We start from the raw sequence: 18,038 nt of genomic DNA on the forward strand, positions 1-18,038 counted from the left end.
AGATTTCTGTGCATTAATTTTGTATCCTGCTACTTTACCAAATTCATTGATTAGCTCTAGCAGTTTTCTGGTAGCATCTTTAGGAGTCTCTATGTACAGTATCATGTCATCTGCAAACAGTGACAGCTTTACTTCTTCTTTTCTGATTTGGATTCCTTTTATTTCCTTTTCTTCTCTAACTGCTGTGGCTAAAACTTCCAAAACTATGTTGAATAATAGTGGTGAGAGTGGGCAACCTTGTCTTGTTCCTGATCTTAGTGGAAATGCTTTCATTTTTTCACCATTGAGGACGATGTTGGCTGTGGGTTTGTCATATATGGCCTTTATTATGTTGAGGATAGTTCCCTCTATGCCTTGTAGGCATCCTTTTCATTCCACTTTCTTAGGCTGGCATTCTACGTGGTTTGTTCAGATAGTGCAAGCCACAGTGCAGCCATCTCCTTCTTTTCCACTATGCTGCCCTCTAGTTATGCATGCCTCTGCTTCAGGAGGCCTTCTCTCCCCTACTATCTCTCAGATCCCAGCTACCTGTTGGTCCCAAATTCTGCCAACCAATCCCTCTTTCCAGGACAGCATATAACTGCAAAGTGCTAATGAGTAAGGAAATCAGTATTTTACATGCCTTGGTGGTATGAACTGAATTTCTACTAAAGAGAAACCAATTATCTCTGGATACAACTTGGGAAGATAGACATTTGGTTATGGTGCTGGTATAGACCTCGAAAAGAGAAATCTCCTAGGGAGAGGGCCATAGCACTTACACAGATACAAAGCAACTTACAAGCACTATGAAAGGAAGGACTGAGTAAATGCTGATAGTTCAGGCACGCAATTACTCTGATACTGTCTATACGATCCCATGATTTACAAGGAACTCTCAACTGTAGGTTTAAATTAATCAATCCCAAATCAATCTATGGATGAACTAATTTTATGTGAGGGCTTTTCTAGATGCACAGACCAGCTGCATCACTCATTCAATCAACAACTATTTATTCTGTGCTTACTCTGTATACAAGGCAAAGACTAGTCAGGGTGGGTGTTTCAATGAGCTTAGCCCAGTAAGAGAGAAAACATCTGCTTTGACAACTGCGATATAGGGCAGGATATAGAACTGCCATCAGAAAGATGCAGGGAATGTTTAGTCATTCATTTAGGCTGTGATGGTAAAGGTAGCATAGAGGAGGGAAGGGAAGGGAGGTCCTAGAAATGATAATTAGGACAAGCTAATCAGAAAGTCAGGTATGCGTTGAGGAGTAGTGAGCGCTATGGTGCATGGAATCATTTAAGATCATATTGTACAGAGCTCTGAATGCCAGGCTCTGAAGTATGAGGCAGCAGAAGGGTTTTCCACAAGAGAGAAGCATAACCAAAGTGGGACTTTGGAACAATACAGAGACTGGAACCCAGGGACCAATAGGAGGCTGAGGTAACAGTCCAAGCCAGAACCAGGGTTGAGATGGGAATGAAAAGGAATGGACAGAAATGGAAAGATAAAGATGAAGGAGACCCACTGGTGACTGACAGCTGTAAGGGACAAGGGAGAGTGTTTAGGAGAATGGTAGGAATTAATGAATGGGGGTATCCTGAGGAGGAATTGGCTTGGGAGAAAGATCAAAAGTTTGGTTGTAGACATGTTAATTTTGAGATGCGAGTGGGGTATCCAGTTGCAAATATCCATGAAACAGTGGGAAAAGTGGACCAGAAATTGGAAAGTGGGAGATAAATTGGGCTGTGTTCAATATTTGTTGATCATTTGTTTAATTAACATTTATATTTACTATAAGCTGACTGTGCTAGGGACTGGAGATACAAAGGTGAACGAGACAGAATCCCCGCCCTAAAGGAGTTTTTGGACTGGAAGAGGAAACAAACCAGTAATGATCATAATAAAAGGGAATGCGTGTTATGATGAAAATGCAGTACTATGAAAACACACAGGAGGGGGACTTAAGCCAGAGTTACAGAGTCAGGAAAGAGGTTGTGAGGAAAGACAACAAGGAACAGCAGCCCAGCACCTTCAGTTGGGGGAATGCCGAGAGACAGAACATACAGCTGGACAGTGTCCAGACCATCTATAAAAAGAGAACTCTGGTCCACAACCTGCTGCAACCAGCCCAGGAAGCCAAACAATAACCCCTGTCTATTGGGCCCAAAGAGCCAGGGCTTGGTTAATAACTGATAGCTTCATGAATTTTTGCCTCCACTTCCAACTTAGGACTAACCAGAGAAAGCTAAATACGCCCCCCTAAGTAACCTCGTAGGATATCCCACTACTAGTTAGCCCACCAGCAGCATCCCCATGCCCACAGCCTCCAAGCAGGGCACATCTGAAGCCTTCCCTTCTTTCCACCTAAAGCCTTCCCGCTCCTGCTTGCCTTGGAGTCTCTGCCAAACACAAATGATGGTGGCCGACCCCCTCCATCGCTACAGTAAATTCAGAAGGAATATCCGTTGCTCGTTCACAAAGTTGATGGTGTTCCTTTATTTTCACAACAGTGCATGATTGCATAGGGCTGGAATGCAGTGGACGCCTGCTGGGGTGGAGGGTCAGTGGAATCGGGAAGGGAGTTTGGGCTAAGGAAAGTGGGGAATCAGCAGCCATAAGAGGAAAGACCCTTAAAGCCACAAGAAGGAATATAAAGTTTATGCTGAGTGTAAAGTCATCCACGCAGAGGTGAGAACTGATTCTGAATCTTTAGTCCCATCTTATCAGGATGAGTCTTCAGAGAATGAACAAAGCGATGGGTGGGGAAGAGACTACATTTACTGAGTCACTCAGTCTTTGCCCGCCATATGAGAAGGAAAGGGTCCACGGATGCCCTGGTCCCCTTAGGGGGCTCTGCAAACTTGGAACACTGAGTAAGAGGTGATGCTGGAGCTGCCCTAATGCACACACACGTAGAACCAAACACAACACAACGAACCAAGCAAATAAACAAAACTCGAGGAAGACAGGAGAGAAGGGCTGAATTATGACCCTGTGTCAGAGTAGGCTGGCAAATGGTTAGAGCAAAGGAAAACCTGAATTAGCTAAACACCTCCGTTCTGAACAGAGGCTCCAACACAATGGTGGATTTGACCTTTTAGTCCCCTTCTATTCTGTTTAACTTTATACAAACACACCTTGACTTGCCAAACTTCTATAGAGTGAACTTAAAACACCAGAAGAGAAATGGGACTCTGAATAAGGTGCTTATTTTAATTCTGCTATATTTTCATAGATAGGCTTACAATCTCATCACAAGTTTTTTGAAAATACGTTTACCAGAATTTTCCATAAATATTATCTGTAATAATAAATTACATTTGTATAGCTCTGTACCACTTTCAAGATACTTCCAAGAACATTTGATTTCCACATTGAATGGGAGATGGAAAAGGGAGAGAGAGAGAGAGAGAGAGAGAGAGAGAGAGAGTGTGTGTGTGTGTGTGTGTGTGTGTGTGTGTGTGTGTGTGTGTTTTAAGAGGTGGGCCCTTGGCTCATTTGGTCCAAGACTTTCTCTTTACTCCTGAGGAAAATGGAGCCTATGATCACACACATACTTAGAAATAGACTGGACATAAAAAAACACATCTCTTGACTCCCAGGCTGGCCCTCTATACAACCCATTCCCATCCTACTGATCAAAAGACTGAGGTTAAGGGGGAGGGGGTAGAATGTACACTAATAGCCTCAATGACTCACACCTACTGATACCCACACTCTTGGGCAGCACCCCCCCCCAACTTTGGGCTTGAGCATATGATGTGCTTTAGTCAATGGAACATCAGCAAAGTCAGCAGAGGCTTGGTTAGTACCTGCACACCAGGGCTTAGCATGCTGCCATCACCCTGTGAGGCAGCCCAACCTGGGCTAACGTCCTGGAGAAGGAAAGTCCCTGTAAGTATGAAGAGGTCCAGACATCCCAGTTGCCCCAGCTGAGCCCAGCCGCCAACTAAACATAGTCCCATGAAGGAGCCCAGGCAAAATATCAACAAAAGCCAAACCACAGTCATGAGAAATAGAAAATCATTTTTTGCTTTAAACTACCAAGTTTTGGGGTGGTTTGTCACGCCGTGATAGATAACTGATACGCTAAGGAAAAAGAAGTCTGTCCACGCCAGTCATTCACAGGCCCAAGAGTGGACCTGAGGTCTTTGAAGTACACCACTTCACACAGGAATGGAGAATATGTTGCTGAACTGCGCTTCCCTGTCTTGGAAACCTGAGATTCCAAGTTCCAGATTCACTCAAAATCACTGTGGTCAGCTCGTCTAGCTGCTTAATGATTTTTGATTCTCACTTTTTGCAACTTTCTCCTCCCCTCAAGCCCATTGGACATGGCTGGCTTTGCATGCCTGAGGGTGGAGGGAACCAGCCACCACTCTCTAGACCAGCATTAGAGGGGACGGCTGTTAAAACATCTCTGTACACATGGGAAGAAGGACGACCAGAGAGTCAAAGGCACTGGCCTCAATCACACTGTAGGCACAAGGGAAAGGATGAGAATCCAGGTCTTCCCATCCAAAGCCAATGCATTTTAGGTGATACATGCTACCTCCCTAGCAAGAGCAAGAAGAAGCTCCAATCTCACGGCTTAGAGATAACGATCACATGTCAGTTCTAGGCATGCTGCTGCCATTTGGGACTACAGAGTGTTCTATCTTCAAAGACCTTTGGGTCCGACCAACAGAGCCACAAGAGGTGTCTCCCAGAGAGACACTCAGAAAGACTGAGGATGAATTCATTTCTTGATTCATTATTGATACCCACATATGTGCTGAACAGGGTCTGAGCTGGCTTGGAGATTATCTCATTTGGTTGGATACATCACGCTAGTTATTTATAGGATATCACTTTAAAATCTTTTGTTTTTCAGTGAAGTCTTCAAATTCACCTATAGTGTTTAAAAACAATATTAACATTTTTGTAGCAGAAATCTGTTGACTTGTATGTGAGGGCCACCAGGGACCTCCCCCCACAAGGAACGAAGCGTTACATTTACATTTGTCAAATAAGGAAAACTGGGTCACCTACCATCGCTGAGCTTTCCCATGAACTGATTAGTAGACAATTAAAAAGTGGTTTGGGAATGCAATTGGCAACATGGATGGTGCTACAGAAACACACATTCCACTTAGGGGTAAAAAAGAAAAGACAAACATATGCTACAAACAAATTTTAATCATCATAAATCATGCTTCAGTTTATTCAGCTGTAATAATACTATTTGTTGGCTTATTACGAGTTTCATACCACCTTGAAAACACTGATCACGCCAGCATGATGTACAGCATGCATTGTTAGGTCTGACTTGTAAACTCATCATAACCGATTTTAGCTCTGCCTTCAGCCTGATGGGAAGGCAGAGAGAGACGGCATTCACCGTGCAGCCTGGAATCCCCTTGCATTGCTCAGTTGCTAAGCCAGCCTGGGTGTTGTCAGAAAGAAGAGCAGCTGAGACAAGAGATGGGGAAAAGCTGCAGTAATTCCTAGGAGTGGTGGCCGCTACCTATTACAAACGTACACCTCCAAGAAGTCATTGTTTTGAAGCTAAAAGAGCAATACAGGGCTTCCCTGGTGGCGCAGTGGTTGAGAGTCCGCCTGACGATGCAGGGGACACGGGTTCGTGCCCCGGTCCGGGAAGATCCCACATGCTGCGGAGCGGCTGGGCCCGTGAGCCATGGCCGCTGAGCCTGCACGTCCGGAGCCTGTGCTCCGCAACGGGAGAGGCCACAACAGTGAGAGGCCCGCGTACCACAAAAAAGAAAAAAAATAAAGAGCAATATAACAAGTTGGGGGTTCTATGGGAGTGCAGTTACGGCTAATATTCACTGGATGCTTGTACAAGATGCCTGTCCCTTTCCATACATTATCTTGTTTAATTTTCCCAGCAAGCCTATGAGGTAAGTACTTTTATGATCCACATTTTACACGTGAGGACGTTGAGGCCACAGAAGCTAAGAAATTTGCCCAAGGTCACAAGGAGCACAGCTGGGACTGGAACCCAGCCATCTTTCACTTGAGCCTGTGCCCTAAGCCACTAACCTGAGACACAGGGCAAGCCCAATGGTTGAAGCTCTACGTCATAAACTCAGTTTGGCAACTGGGCTCTGAGGCCTTCCTGAAGCCACCTTCCCAGCTGTATCGGTGAGTGGTTCAGTGTCCTCTGCTTTCATTTCTGTGCTTCTCTGATACACAACATACCCTGAGTACTCACCATCAACAGTTCAGGGTGGCCAAGGGACCCCTGAGCATCCCCCCAACCCCAAGATTTTTTCCAGGGTCCACAAGGCCAAATACTATTTCATGATAACACTAAGATATATTTCCTTCTTTCACTCCCATTCTCTCACAAGTGGAGGTGGAATTTTCCAGAAGTTACATGAAGCGTGATGACATCATCACTCTGGTGGCTGATGGAATGTGTGCTTGTGTTTTCAAAACCTCAGTGTTAATTTCTCATATGGTAGATATCAATAGACACAACCCTCAAAAACAGAAGTTCGTGGGGGCCTTCAATAATTTTTACGAGTTTAAAGAGGTCCTGAGGCCAAAAAGTCTGAGAATCGCTGCTCAAGGTCATGCCTGTAAAATGGAAATGAAATCGCCTAAAATCTCAAACACTAGAGAACAGAACTCAAGAACAAAAAGAGCTGTTTGCTTTGGTGCAGCTCGTTACTAACAAGCCATTTTTAATTCCTCGAGCTGAGCAGATCCAGCCAGCTCACACGGCACAGGAGGAGAGTGGGACAGAAAGCTGTGTGAGGGGCACCTCGTGGGACAGAGGGCACCCGGGGCGGGGGGAGCGAGTAGCTTACATCAGGGGGGGAAATGCAATGGTGGAAAATGAGTTATCAACATACCTCAGCCAGCGACTGTCTTGGCCCAGCCCTTCCTCATCAACACGTGAGCGTTCAGGGTCGAATCTCTTGAGCACGTCATTTGCCTCTAATGCCAATTGCTGACGTAACTCAAGATTTCAGTATAGACTGAGGACAAGGTGCCGGGAAGCCCCAGAGGAGAGAAGACGATTACAACTGATCAAGCCCTCCTGCAAACCAGGGGCTTGGTACATGCCAGCTCATTTATTCTACACAATAAAACTTCCCAGGTACACATGATTAGATCCATTTTGTAGGTTAGGAAATTGAAGTTGACTGGTTCAGTGAGTTATCCAGGCTCAAACACCCAAGACTAAGTCCTAAGTCAGAGAACTAAGGACTAAGGATGCCCAAGACTAAGGACTCATCCACTACACTGAGCTTCCCAAACCTAGCTGCGCATCAAGATCACTTGGGGGTTTTTAAAAACTTCACAGATCTTGGCCCCACCCCTGAAGATTCTAATTCAGTAGGTCTGGGTGGGACTCCGGAATTCACAGAGCCCTACACAGTCAACTTCTAGTTTGGCTTTTAAACGGCTATATCATTAGTTGGATAAGTAATTTCACATTTGAAAGCCTTTTCCACACCAGCACTACTAGCTGGCTTTCTTCTCTGCCTTTTTTTTTCCTGGAAAAAATAGTCGTTTTATTACAACATGAGCCTCGCTCTCTACCTGAAGCTAACTGGAGACTCACCCAATAAATGCAGCCAAGCTGATGCAGAATGCTCTTCCAAGCTCTGAGCTGTCAGGCAGATGTGCTTTCAGATTTTATTTATTTATTTTTAATTGAAGGATAGTTGATTCACAGTGTTTCAGCTGTACAGCAAAGTGATTCAGTTATACGTACACATGTATTCTTACATACATGCTTTTAGAGTTTGATTTATATGGATTTCTATCACGTCCTTCCCCTGCAACACGCAGGTACTTGGTAAATACTTGGGAATTGAATTGAAATGTGATCGTATATAATCCTCACAACTCTGTAAAGTAAGTTTAATAATTCGCAATGTGATGGCTCACAGTTTTTCCACAGTAAATAGGATTGGGACACAAATTCTTTTCCATCACCCAAATCTAGTTCAACAGCCTCGTGGCATTGACATGGACAGGGCTGGGCACTGAGGAGTCTGCTCAGATAGACATTTTTTGGTCTGCGTGATCTTTCCAGTGTTCTCTCAATCCTAAAATATGTCGTTTTCCTTTCTACTGGAAAACACTGATTCTGGCCCACCTTTCACTTTCTCCTCTATTTCTCTATCCAGGTCTATGTTCCTAGGTTCCTTTTTCACACAGTGTACACACAATGGCCTGGATTTTCTTTCTTAGTCCCACCTGATCCCTCAACACATCCTATTTGCCTTTACCTCCTACCTAAGGATACTTTTTCTTCCGCTGCTCTTTGAATATCCCTACTGTTCATTTACCTTTTATCAACGCCCAACCCCTGATTTCCTAGGCTCCTAATTTACCTCTACTTTTACGTCCTATTAGTCTTGCATCAGAAACACAAAGCCATATAGACTTTTAAGCCAGATCGGGTGGCACTGCTACCTGTTAGTTGTCTGACCTTGGGAAGGTTGCTTAACCTCTCTGTGCCTCATTTTCCATATCTTCAAAATGGAGATAATAATAGTACTCTCCTTATAGAATTAGGAAGAAGATTAAATAAATGGGTTAATATAAAGAGTGCCCCCCAAATGAAAAAAAAACCCCAAAGAAACACAAAGCCATGCTGTCATAACAAAGAATGTGTGCATTTTTTAGGACCACTTTACAAACTGATTTAGCAGAAAGAAGGGCACTTTGCTGAATACCATTTTCCTATCACAAGTGCTTGAGTGTTAATCTTTGTGGATTCTTGACACCAAACAACACCCTTTGGGCGAATATGTACAAAAATAATAAATTAGAGTTTCATTCAACTGTTTTTGGCACAGTGATATCCCCGAAACCAGGTTCTTTTTCCTCCCACAATTATTTTTCCTTCCTACTGAATCTTTGCTAACTCGTAATAAAGTGTTTGTATTGGTAAATGTTTCTAAGCTTGTTAATGAATCCTTGTGGCACAAGGGGTCTGGCGCTTTCCTTAAGGAAATGAGAATGCCTAAATAAAACAAACATTAGATCTACATTTGGAGGATTCTGTACATGGAGTTTATTGCCCAGTAAGAAACTGATGTTCTATACAACATGCAAAGAACATAAGGTGTCAAGAGTTTAGTGTTTAGATTAAAAACAAATGCTGTCATTTTAGTCTCCTGGTATACAGTGGGTGCCCGATAAATCTCTATTGAGAAAACATCAAGCTCTAACCCTTGTCTATAGTTTCTCACCATCATTATGTTATACATTCTGAGAATCAGTGAGGAAATTAAGGGCCATTTTATACAACCATTAACCCACATCCTGTGGCTAAATAATGTTGAACTAAATATCTTAGAGAAATTTCTCCAGATAGATGAGTCTAAAATTACAGATAAGAAAATGGGGAAAAAAGGAAGCCTGGCCATTTTTCTGATGTAGAGTGGGCAGCAGGAGTACTGATGTCTAGTGGTCTTATTCCTGTGTGTCTCTAGTAAATTGTGATCACACGCTATGGAGATTTCTTACCAATTCAGGGAGTTTAGACTGATTTCTTTTCCAGGTATTTAAATGGGACACCAGGAACCTCTCTGGCTTTTACTTAACTTTCTCTCTGGAAAACTCACTGTTAAACCTGTTTCTCACTACATTTTTTCTTATGGCCTCATAAATACTGATCAAGGATGGTAACTGGGGCTTCCCTGGTGGCGCAGTGGTTGGGAGTCTGCCTGCCGATGCAGGGGACACGGGTTCGTGCCCCGGTCCGGGAGGATCCCACGTGCTGCCGAGCGGCTGGGCCCGTGGGCCATGGCCACTGAGCCTGCGCGTCCAGAGCCTGTGCTCCGCAACGGGAGAGGCCACAACAGTAAGAGGCCCGCGTACCGCAAAAAAAAAAAAAAAAAAAAGGATGGTAATTGGAGGATTAGCAGTGAAACCTGGGGGTAAGTGGAAAGTGCAATTGGAAGAACAGTTGCTTGTAGGTTTTGTAAGTCAAAATCTACCCCCTTCTATTTTTACTCCATACACTTGATCCTATCTTTTGGGGCAAAATATTACTCAAAGTAACTTCACTCAAGTTTTGCTAAAAGCATCATTTGAGTTGCAATGTGAAATATTCTAGCATTCTTGCCACTAAAGCACATTCTTTTGAATGCTTGTTAAGGTCCTATTTCTAGAAATGCAAAGGCTCTCAATTTTGCTTAATTTTCCCTAAGTGGGTGCTGTACCCAGTCTAAGAGAGAGGAAAGGAAAGAACTCAGTTTGCTGGTAGGTTTAATAGCCTCTAGGTGACGTAGGACATTGGATTTGAGAGTAAGCTCGGGGGGACTCTCAGCCTTGTTTCCAGCCTGATCCAGTGTTTGTTCACTTTCCTGGCTCTGATCAGCACATGGATAGAAAGACTAGTACGTGAACCACTGGCAACTGTGTCAGTCCTGGTTACACCAAGTTGCAGAAGCAATAGCTCTCTTATAATCATACGGAAAGACAGGGAAGTGACATATCTCTTTTTTTTTTTTCTGTTCCATAGTTCTTTCAAAGATTTATGAGTAAATCCTCAAACTTCTAGATTCAGGACAAAAGGGATGAGCAAAGATGGCAGAGAGGCAGACGTTAATAACACAGACCTTCTCCATCATGATTTTGTGGTACATTTCTATTTTTTTTTTTTTTTTGGCCGTGCTGCACAGCTTGTGGGATCTTAGTTCTCCAACCAGGGATTGAACCCATGCCCCCTGCAGTGGCAGCACGGAGTCCTAACCACTGGACTGCCAGGGAATTCCCCTACAATTTCTATCCTGATAAAGCCCAAACCATCCCAAAATAAATAAGGGAACAAAATAAGTCTAAGAGAGGGAAGCAGAGGGGACAATAATTTTTAACTTTGTCCCACTGGTTCTGGCACAAATCCTCTCCTTGTCATCAGCCGGGAGCATTTTGCTCAGTTAAAGTACACGTATACAGTGCTTTCAGTTAGATTATAACCACAAGCAGCCGCCACAAGGAACAAAAAAAATTCCTCAAGCCATTAGCCCCTGATCTCGACAAATTAAACACCGATGACACATTCTTATCAAGTGTAAAACAGGCATGACAAAGCATGAGTAGAGATGGGAGGAATGGCCTTCATCATAGGCTACCTTCTCCATATATAAATCTGTAGGGGCATTAAACATCCAGGGACCCACTGTGGCCGTGTGACAGATGGAGAAAGCAAGCACAGAGTTTGGAAGCAAAGAACTGAAGTATGCATTCTGGGCTCACCCATTCACAAGTGGTGTGACCTTGGAAACCACCAGCTCCAGTCTCCTGTAAAGCAGGGACCACACATGGGCGGAGCAGATGAGAGCATATTCGTGAAAGTTCCTTCTCCAGCCTCAACTATGCTGACTGGAGCTGTCAGTGTTGGCCCAGGGGGCAAGGTCACCATCCACTGCCAAATCCCAACTGGTACCGGACCCTGGAGACTGAAGGCCCCAGGTGTGGCTGATGCACAGGACACCCCACCACTAATCGGTGGGGACCTAAAACCCACCCGACGAGGGAGCCCAAGATAGGCAGCTGGGGTTCTGCCAGCGAGCCTTTCATGGCTGTACCTCTCTCTACCTGTCCGATTGGCCAGGTGTGCGGTCAGGCACCGGAGGCACAGATTCACTCGGCCATGAGGTAAGGATGCGAGTGACCTACAGCTCTGAGGCCAGAACCATAACCCGTAGCTATGATTCCAATCACATCGTGAAATTCAGAGGTGGCTCCAGGAGGAAAATGATTTTTAAAACAATCAGGTTCGGGTGCCGATTTTGAAATGGAATGCTGTCCTCTTCTCGTTTTAGAGTGACAGGGTAATGGTCAAGGTAAATGGAATCTGATAGAGGCTTTTATTTTGACAGCTTAACCTGGGCCCAGGCCCTCTCACTATGGGGATGGCTGGGAGTAGAAAGGGTCATCCTACGAATTTCAATCCAAACACTACAAAAGAAAAGAGAGCTCAGAGCAGTTCAAGGTGAAGGAAAAGGCAGCCCACTCGTCTTGACGGGCGCTGCTTTTGTCCTTCACACACTTCACACTTGAGGGAGAAACTAATGACATTGACCTCGGGGGGCCCCCCATTCCCCCGGCAATGTCCACAGCTGTGGTGGGCGGTCCCTGCGGGCCTCTGCCCGCCGCTCCGTGCTCTGTTAATGTGGCCAAGCCAGCAGCTGACTGAAAACAGTGGCAGTCTGGCACTAGGCACACGACCCCTGACACTGCGGGCCTTTTTTCTCCTCTCCGCTAGCAGCCAATGGGCGGGCTCTCTCCACCGGCTGCCATGGCAACGAGAAGACGGCTCCGCAGTGCCCAGAACAGATGTCACAGAAGCCAAGATGAATGTCGTGGGAGCGGGGAGCGTGTGGCAGGGGCCGAGGGGGATGGGGGGGACGCATTTGGAGTTAAATGGTCCCACCAGAGGGAGTCAGGCATATTTTGAAGGAAGTGCAAAGCGGTAACATCTCTTTTCTTTTCCTCCCTGTCCTTTAAGTTCCAAACACACATGCACACACATGTCCTTTCATCTCCGCTACTGAGGTGCTTTTGGCTCTCTGGCTTTCACGGCAATCGCGAAAGCTCTGATTTCTCGAAGCCTTAAATGAACATCGCCTCCATTGCAGACATGCAAGCGGGCGTTCTGCAGTCATTTAGGAACAGGCTGGGAAGCTCTGTGGAGGGCAATCGGAGAAACTTAGAACCACATGGAGCTGAGACAAAATCCACGGGAATTTCACAGGAAGACAACAAACCCTGTTTCACTCCCGTTGCCCCTGAACTGTAAGGGCTCCTACTCCCCTCCCCCCACCCCGCCCTGGTTATTTCTCTGATTGGACCACTCCTAAGGCCATTTTATATAGACTAAACCAGGGCAAGCCTTATAAATCTACCTGCTTGAGCAACAAAGGCTCTTGTGTTGTCTCCAGGATAGATCCTACCCTAGCTGAAATACTGTATTTAAAATGTTTCCACTGCCTTCCGTCTACCTGCCTCTGAAATTAACAAGTAGAGCATGTGCACGCAGGCGCAGACCATAAACCTACATATATCAGTTTGTAAGATAAGAGTGATATTGGCGCTGGCAGGCACTAGACACTGCAGACCTTTTCTCCCCGTTTGCAGCCAATGGGCAGGGACCTAATCTGGTCCCGGTTATCAGACCACATGAATCAGGGAGACAGGAGGGACCACGTATAGGCCCTGTCGTCATCCGATAGATGAAATGTACCGAATGTGTCAGAGGACGGGAAACGTCACTTAGATGATTTTGCACTTAATTCCTGCCACAAGCACGTGGAGAGAGCCTGCTTTGTGCACAGAGCCACATGGGCTCACTCCACAGGGCAGGCCCCACCTACAATCTAGAGGGAGAAGAACCCGGAAACTCTGACAAGGGGCCGATGAAGGGTGGAATGGGTGTGGCAAGCAAAGCGGGATGCGAACACGGAGGAAGGCTCAGAGAAGTGTCCCTAGCGTGAGGAGATGAGGGCGCCTACTCTGTGACAGATGCCTGACACGCACACCACACCTTATAATGCTACAGCACCCTAAGAAGGAGCCATTACGATCCTATTTAACAAATCAGGAACCCCAGGCTTAGAGAGGCGGCTGAGCTGCTGCTGCCCCCAGTCATCCCCCCACCTCCACGGGGGTTCTGCCCCACCAGCCAATGGCTCATCAACCCAGTGCCGTTATCACTGCAAAGCAAGCAGCTGTGTGTGGGCCCCATCTCCTGGGTATCACCTAAGCAGTAACGCCCAGGAAATCGTGGGCTTCACACACTCACTGCATTGTTTCTAAAACATATTAAGGTATTCACACATAACTATTAACATTGAAAATGCTCATTTGGATACATCCGGAAGTCACCTCAGGTACCACAAGTGGTACATATGTCACACATAGGGAGCCACTGCTTTTCCCACGCTGGCCTTGCAAGATGAGGAGGAGTGCGGCCCATGGAGAATTTGAACTCACTCAAATGTCACCCTACGTGGGTCAGGGTTATTTTGTGTGTATACCTCCCCTAAAATGAAAATGTCTCCTTGGCCCTCACAAGAATGCCTTCTTGTATCATTATTCTGGCCAGTAAGTGGACTTCTAGGGTGCTTGCAGTGCACTTGGATGAAAAGCAGTGACTGTGAATCAAAGACTGATGGCTCAGCAATGCCCTAGTCTGCATCGCTCCTGGACGCTGCCACCAAAGGCAGAACTCCACCCCAGGGACGCACTTCCCTGCCACTGCAGCAACAGACTACAACCACCAGAGGGCAGTAACACAAACCAGATTTTTCATTCGGACCCAAATGTTAATGCACACAGTTTAATAATACGTAAAGCCCATTATTACAAGCTTTTTCTCTCCCCACCCCCTATTAATGAACAAATGCCCAGGGGTAATGCAGATATTTCTAAATACAGTGCAAGAAAGGGCAATCTGTACTCATACAAGGGGAGTCTAGCACACAGTAATAAGTGGAAATGAAAATAATCACCCAGATGCAACTAAAAGATCTATCTGTCTGTATGGCTGCATACATAGAAATATAGATGCCTGCCTCCCAGAAAGGGGCATTATAAAAACCTTTATTTCATAAGTACTTATTTAGAGTTCATAATAATACCTGTAATGACAACCACAAAGCTACAAGAGGGGTGCAAGAGGAATTTCATCCTTACTGCTGGGCACACAAAGGGGGATTTTTCTCTTTGACTAAAGTAGGTGAATGAATTATTCAGGACTTTTCCACGGACATTTAAAAATCATAATTCCATGCTTTAAACAATAGCACAAATTTTTAAAAAAAGAAGAAGAGGAAGAAGAGCTGGTTAATCCCCAAACCATCAAATATCAACTGACATTTAGCCACGTCTACTCAGGGTGCTTTGATGCAAATAAATGATTTTTGGTGTTGGTAAAAGAGTCTTTTAGTGCTGTCGTTGGTTTTCACATCGGAGCACAGAGAACACAATAGATTGAGAAGGGATATTTCTAGAATGCAACCTACCCATTTCCCTGTAAACAAAGAAACAGGAATAATCCTGCCATTTTCTCTATTCATGACCGAAAGGAAGGTTCTCAGATCCTATATTTCCACAATGGTTTGAGATTTGAGGGCCCCTGGAAAAGCAGGATGAAGTCATTGCCGACAGCCTCGTCTCTGGAGTCACCCCATTAAACCGTGATATTCATAAAATGCTTGACAGATTACCGAGGACAGTGTGTGAGGAAAGCATATGGAATTCAGAGTCAGATGACTCTGTCTAAATGTATTACCTGGGTCATCTTGGCAACATGAATGAAGTCCATCTGAGCTTCGGTTTCTTCCTAAGGCAGGTAGGAGGACAGACCCTGAACTACTTCCCTGTGTGGGGTGAGGCTTACCACTCATATGATATGGAACAAAGCACTGGAAACTGTTAACATTTATAAAAATTTTTGTTGTTCTTATGTTCCCCACTTTATACACAGGAAAGTAGAGCTGTAAAGACTTGTGCAAGGTCAGGGTCAGTAAGGGCAGAGCAGGGCCCCAGGTACTCTCAACCACGGCTATGGTTCTCCCCACCCCTCCCTGGTATCTTAGTCAGCCCGGGCTGCCATAACAAAGTACCACAGATTGGGTTGCTTTAAACAAAAGACAATTATTTCTCACAGTTCTGGAGGCAGGGAGGTGCCAGCAGGGTAGGTTTCATTGTGAGGACTCTTTTCATGACTTAAAGGCGGCCACCATCTCACTGTGTGTTCACGTGATCTCTTCTCTGTGTGCTCGTGGGGGGAGAGAGGGAGAGAGGGAGAGAGGGAGAGGAGGGGGGGGGGAGAGAGAGAGAGAGAGAGAGAGAGAGAGAGAGAGAGAGGGAGGGAGTGGGTTCTGGTGTCTCTTCTTACAAGGACACTAATCCCACCATGGGGGCTCCACCCTCATAACCTCATCTAACCCTAAACACCTCCCAAAGGCCCCCACTCCTAATGCCATCACACTGAGAGTTAGGGCTTCAACATATGAATTTTGGGAGGACACAAATATTCAGTCTGTAACAAGGGGTAACAGTGGGTTTCTTTATTCTGCTACATCTTTTTCGTTCGGGTCAACAAATATTTGCTGACAATCTGCTAGGTGCCAAGCACAGAACCAGGTCTTGGGGGAAACAAGGATGACCAGGAGCCCCCAAACAGCCCACTTAATGTCAGGATAGTTCCCAGAAAATGGTCTACAGGAAAGAGCATTTGTGACACATGGGCTTTTGTGACCATGTGTAGCAAGCACAGTTTATTACAAGAAACTTCATGAGATCCTTCTTCAGATAGCTGTGTTTGAAACAACTATAATGAGAGTCTGGCAACTAATCAGTACACAATTAATATTTGATAAGGTAATTAATGTATTAATTTACTGAGGAAGATGGGGGGAAGGTAAGGAAGGAAGGACCAATTTTCAAATTTTCAGCCTACAGATGCTTACAAGGAAACACAAATGATCTGTACCTCCTGGTAGGGAATTATCAGGTCCAGTTATATTATGATGATTATAGCATAACTGGATATTTATTAATTATATTTAATTTCTCTCAATTGAGTTGGCATAATTAGAACTACCTTCTTGACTGGAAGACTGAAGGGGTTCAGCTTTGATTAATGCATATTGGGTGGCTACTACAGGCTAGCTATAGTAGGTATATATATATATTTTTTCAGTCCATAACAAGAGGTATTTTACATATATAGAAAATATTATTTAATTCTTATAACAAGCCTATGAGGAAATTTTGCTATCTACACTCAGGTAATTTAAAAATGAAGACTGGATCTTCATTTTTAAATTCAGGGATCCACGGGTAGTAAGTCACTAGGAGAGTACCAGAACACCCTCCCCAGCCATTCCAACATTATTTTGATTACTCACTCACACGCATAATTTTCTCCCCCAAATCTAGCTCTTAGGGTTTTTTTCCTGTTGTTATTTTTAGTATACTACTTTGTTTTGGTAAGCAGAATGGGGGTGAAGGTGGATCTTTTTTGAAGGTAGAGATGTTTGAAAGGGGGATAAGCTTATGAAAATTTTTACCTCCCTTCAAAACTAGATACAGACCCCAAGAGAGAGGAGAGCAAGCCCTGTCCTCTCTGGGATACTGAGCGTGTTCTGTGGATGGCCCTGGAGTCCAGAAGAAGCCAGATGGGCACCCACTGGGTGAGCAGCCCAGGAAAGAAGAGCTCCCAGTTTCAGCCCCCATTTGAGGCTGGACATGTGACAGTGGTAGGATGGAAGGCAGATCCGCAGACTGTAGTAGGCTGAATAATGGTGCCCCCTGGTGCCCTAATCCCTGGAACATGTGAACGTTACTTTATATGGCTGTGATTAAATTAAGGGTCTTGAGATGGGGAGATTATCTTGGATTATCCAGTGGGCCCTAAATGTAATCACATGGGTCCTTGTAAGAGAGAGGCAGAGGGAGATTAGACACATAGAAGGGAAGGAGGCAACGTGGCCACCTAGACAGAGACTGAAAGGATGTGGCGAATGCCATGGAATGTCGGCAGCCACTAATCAAAGTAAATAATCAAAGCTGAAGCAATTCTAAAAAATACTTGTTGTAATCCAATCATTGCATATATTTTTTTATCTTTCACTTGGGTACTTTTTAAAAAAATGACACTGTATAGAGCACAGTGACAGATTGCTAGATAATTGAAATTTAAGATAAAATATGGCAAATAGAGACTATAGCTATGCTGAAGATTGGATGGATGGATGGATGGATGGATAGGTGGGATGCTGAGAGACACAGCCAGATGTTAGGGCACTGTTTTATATTTGACACATGGTGGGTAATTGAACATTCACCCAAAGAGGTTATCCAGAGGAAAGCTTGTGCTTACTGTTCACGAAGCTTTGAGGAGTTGGGAAGGAAGTGGGCCATGTGGCCAGAACAACCTTTAGATTTATTAATTCTCTATCAAATTTCAGGTAACATAATCTATTGGTGATCAAAAGATTTAATTCCTAAATGAGGAAGAGTCAAATTTTCAGGACATAAAAATTACAAGTGAACAACCCCCCTC

General features: G+C 44.7%; 2 protein-coding genes across 8 annotated transcripts in view; both read right to left on the reverse strand.

Moving 5' to 3' along the window:
• The window catches only part of PRSS55 (serine protease 55), a 161,833-nt gene that overhangs the window by 136,717 nt on the left and 7,078 nt on the right, over positions 1-18,038 (reverse strand). The window lies entirely within an intron of this gene.
• MSRA (methionine sulfoxide reductase A) overlaps positions 1-18,038 on the reverse strand; it is a 371,273-nt gene that overhangs the window by 72,418 nt on the left and 280,817 nt on the right. The window lies entirely within an intron of this gene.

This window comes from Orcinus orca, chromosome 6, assembly GCF_937001465.1.
Source record: "Orcinus orca chromosome 6, mOrcOrc1.1, whole genome shotgun sequence".
In the NCBI taxonomy this organism is placed as follows: Eukaryota; Metazoa; Chordata; class Mammalia; order Artiodactyla; family Delphinidae; genus Orcinus; species Orcinus orca.